We start from the raw sequence: 4574 nt of genomic DNA on the forward strand, positions 1-4574 counted from the left end.
ACCAGTTCCCAGATATTTATTTTCTCCTGAGGTTCATGTTGACTCCAGATCAAAAGTTAACATGAAAAGAAATTATTTTTCAAAGAATTTATGAATTGAAAGGGCTTCCAGAGGTCATCTGGACCAACGCCTCCTTGAAAGCATGAGTAATATAAGAATTCTGTTTAATGTTCTAGCCTATGAAGTTCTCCACCCTGAGCATATAAAAGACCTCATTTTAATGCCATTTTCTACACCAAATATGTAACAGTGTGGACTTCATCACTATATTTTCTTTAAAGCACTAAATTTGGAGCCTTGTTTCCTGTTTTATATCCAGAAGGCTCAGAATTGGATATTTTTGTTTCCTCTTGTTCTGATCCAGGAACTTCACCCTTTAAAACATCTGAGTAGTTATATTAACCAAAGGTTATGAGGCATAAGCCCAATTGTCCACTTTTTTCTTTATTTTCACTTTTAATGAGAAGCTGTTTTGTAATATTATGTGAAAGAGAACTATCTTAAATAAACCATTAAATATACTTTTGGATTACTGGGCCAGTCTATTCCTAGAATTTTCTTAAAAGACTAGTACTTACCTTTTCTTAGGGTTTTCTTTAAATGAATTTCTTAGTTGTTGTTTTTGGTTATTTCTAAGAGAATTTTTAAACAACTATGAGAAGAGTTTACAGAAACATACCCATGTCTAGTTTTATGGTGTTCTTTGAATCTGCATTAGGAAGCGTGCCAGGTGAGCTAATGTATACAAATCATCATAGCACCTGTGAATTTGAACGAGTCACTGATTTCAGACTTAACTCAGTTCCTAATGGATATTTTTTCTAGAGCACTCTTTGCTTTAGGGAAAAGGTAAATCTGAGACTTGCATGAAGTTTGATCAAGACTTAAACTAAGCCCAAGACCACATGCCAAACTCTAATTAAAATTAAAGTTTAGCACTTAAATGTGTCTGCCCTCAGGTTATAGGCCAGAGTTGTATAGTTAAACACCCTAAAAATATCATATTGAAAAACAAATTTGCTCCAAGAGATATCCTTAATGGTGAGCTCTCAGGTTGGAATCCCTTGGAACAACTTTTTATTGTAATTATGCTGATAAATCTAGGCAGTCCTGTCTTCCTTGCTCATGCAAGCGACTTTGCCATTTATTGGATGCTTTGGCATTTATCTATATATGTTCCTCAAATTAATTTTCAGTTAAGGATTTATTTTACATGTTTATATGTCTTTTGCATGTCTATTTGTCCTGTGTCCCTGGCTCAAAGGGAAGCTCCTTAAAGAAAGGGAAGATGGATGGATGGATAGATAGGTAGATAGATGATAGGTAGGTAGGTAGGTAGGTAGGTATGTAGGTAGGTAGGTAGGTATGTAGGTAGGTAGATGGATGGATAGAGATGTAACCTTAAAATAAACCCAAGACCCCATGGCAAACCCTAATTTAAAAATTAGAATGTAGGACTTAAATGTCTGCCCTCAGATTATAGGCAGAAACTGTGTAAACACCCTAAAATATATTGAAAAACAAATTTGCTCCAAGGTATATCGCCTAATGGTGAGCCCTGAGACTGAATTTATATGTATGTGCGTATATATACATACATACATACACATGAGTACTGTCTACACAATGGGTTGATTAAAATTGAGGGATGACTAAAATGCATTTGTACTAGTTTTGAAAATGCAAAAATATTTAGAAGTAGTACACAAAATATTCAGTAAGAATATATTAAGTGCCAAAATTTGGGGATACGAAGAAAAGCCAAAGACATTGCCTGTTCTCAATGAACTCATGGTATAATGAGGGAAACAACATGCAAACACGATGTACCAGTAAGCTATATTCAGAATAAATTGGAATTAGTCCATAGAGAGAGAATGCACTAGCATCAAGAAGGATTGGGAAAGGTTTCCTATAGATTGTGGGAATTTAGCTTGGACTTCTTGGAAGCCAAGATACAAAGATGAGGAGGAAGAGCATTCCAGGCATGGCGGAAAGCCACTGAAAGAAAATACCCAGAGTCCTGCTACCTTCAGCAGTGCATATACTAAAATTGGAATGATACAGAGGAGATTAGGATAACCCCTATGCAAGGATGGCACACAGATTCATGAAACCTTCCATCAAAGAAAGAAAGCAAGAAAGAAGGAAGGAAGGAAGGAAAGAAAGAAAGAAAGAAAGAAAGAAAAGACATGAAAAGAACCCAGTAAATTTTGGTTATCTCAAAAAGTTTGACTAGTGAAGGGCACCTATGTTCGGTGTTTTTAAGTCTCTGTGATCTCCCTACTTCTCTGCAGACACATCACCTGACTAGGGTGCTTTAGGGCACCCAATGCAGGAATATCCATTTGTTGAATGGTCTTAAATCTTTGCATGGAAAACAATGACAACAACAACAAATCTTTGCAGGAGCCCTTGAAAAGGGCCTATTGAATTTTCAATGGACAGGAAGATACCTACCTGTTGCTGTACCTTTATGTGCTGGAATGATTTGATTTGTTGGAATGATTTGTTCATAGGCTATACTCTTTGAGGGAAAGAGAGTGAACCTATAATTTGCGGGAGGGATGAAATAACAGACCCCTTCTCTGAATAACTGGTGCTCTTTGTCCCTAATATGCTAAGGAATCAAGTTACTCTTTGATATTCCTCAAGATGTACTGTTCAAAGAAGGTGTAGATCCCGTTTTCCCTCCCACTACTGATAACCTATGACTGAACCCTGGATGAGTTGTGTGATATCGGCAATATGCAGAGCCACTGTGATGTCATGTGCACGGGTTCCTTTTCCCATGAAACTTTTTTTTTTCTTTTGTTAAGGGCTAAAATTCTAGCTAAACTGTCTAAAATATCTAATGAGTGGTCGCCAATAAATTATAAGCTTTAGCAAGAGTTAGACTTTTAAGCATTTATTAAGGAGAATAAGAATTTGATAAAGAGAGAAGAAAGGCCTAGATTCCTATCTATTAAAGGGAGAGCACATTTCTAGCTGCCTTCTCCACCAGCATCCCCAGGAAAAAAGAGTGAGACCGAGCGCCAGTCTCTTCCTTCCTCCTCCCACTAGCCCTCATCAGTTCCTGACGCCAAAGAAAAGACTCCTGGTCTTGCCCTCAAAGACCTTTGCTTCATGGGCGGAACTCTTCTACAGTAAGTCTCCAGCAGGTGGCGTCATTCCAATCGTTACACTTTGCAACAAACATTTATTTTATTTTCCAGTTACATGTAAGGGTAGTCTTCAACATTCATTTCCATAAGATTTAGAGTTCCAAATTTTTCTCCCTCCCTCACTCCCTTTCCTCCCCCCTCCACAAAATCGCAATCAGGTTATATATGTACAATCTATAAGTGTTCTTTTTATCAGCTCTTTCTATAGGGGTGCATAGTAAGCTTCCTCATTAGTTCCTTGGGATTGTCTTGGATCATTGCACTGCTGAGAGTAATTAAGTCATTCACAATTGCTCACTGAATAATACTGCTGTCACTATGCACAATGTCCTCTCAGCTCTGCTCACTTCACGATACATCAATGTTCATGAGTCTTTCCAGGTTTTTCTGGGATCAGCCTGTTTGTCATTTCCTGTAGCACAAGACCATTCCACTACAATCATATAACACAGCTTTTTCCATCATTCCTCAGTTGATGGACATTCCTTTGATTCTCAATTCTTAGCCTCCACCATGATTTGCTATAAATATTTTTTGTACAAATTTTCCCCCTTTTCTCTTTTTCATGATTACTATTGTTAACTGTTTCTCTTCCATCCTATTCCCTTCCCCATGATATTTACTATATTATCTATCTTCTTTCACCCTATCCCTCTTCAAAAGGGATTTGCTTCTGTCTGTCCCCTCCCCCACTCTGCCCTTCCTTCTTTTGCCCCTCTCTCTTTATCCCCTTCCCCTCCTATTTTCCTGAAGGGTTAGAGACACTACTCCACCCAACTGAGTATATACATTATTCCCTCCTTGAGCCAATTCTAATGAGATTGAGGTCTTTGAGCCAATTCTGATAAGTGTTAGGCTCATTTACTGCCCAGATTAAACAGATTTCTCCACCCAGTTGGGTGTGTCTGTTAGTCCCTCCTAGAGGCTGCTCTGATGAGTTTAAGGTCCTTGAGCCTTTTCTGATGAGTGTAAAATTCATTTACTGCCCTGCTCCTCTCCATCTCTTCCCCCACTCCATAAGCCTTTTCCTGTTACTTTCATATAGGATTTCACTTCTGCCCTTCCCCCTCCCCCAGTGAATTCCCTTCACCCCTCAATTTAACCCTAAAGCTGTCATCACCTAGCTAAGTGACACAGTGGACAAAGCATCACCCCTAGACCCAGGGGGATCCCAGCCAAAACCTGGCCTCAGACACAAGACAGTCGCCCACTGTACGACCCTAGGTTATGTCCCCCAGTTCCAATATTTTATGGTTCTCTAGGGTCTTATTTGAAAGTCAAATTTGCCATTCAGTTCAGGTCTTTTCATCACAAATATCTGAAAGTCTTCTTTTTCATTAAAGTCCCATTTTTTCTGCTGAAAGATAATGCTGAGTTTTACTAGGTAGGTGATTCTTGGTTGTAATCCCA

The 4574-nt window shown here is 38.6% G+C and overlaps 1 non-coding gene across 1 annotated transcript; it reads left to right on the forward strand.

Moving 5' to 3' along the window:
* Positions 1–2025: 2025 nt before the first annotated feature.
* LOC122745004 lies at positions 2026–2130 on the forward strand. Its single transcript, XR_006355317.1, has one exon. It is a non-coding gene; the product is annotated as a U6 spliceosomal RNA (small nuclear RNA).
* The last annotated feature ends 2444 nt before the right edge of the window (positions 2131–4574 follow it).

Source organism: Dromiciops gliroides, chromosome 2 (assembly GCF_019393635.1).
Source record: "Dromiciops gliroides isolate mDroGli1 chromosome 2, mDroGli1.pri, whole genome shotgun sequence".
NCBI lineage: Eukaryota > Metazoa > Chordata > Mammalia > Microbiotheria > Microbiotheriidae > Dromiciops > Dromiciops gliroides.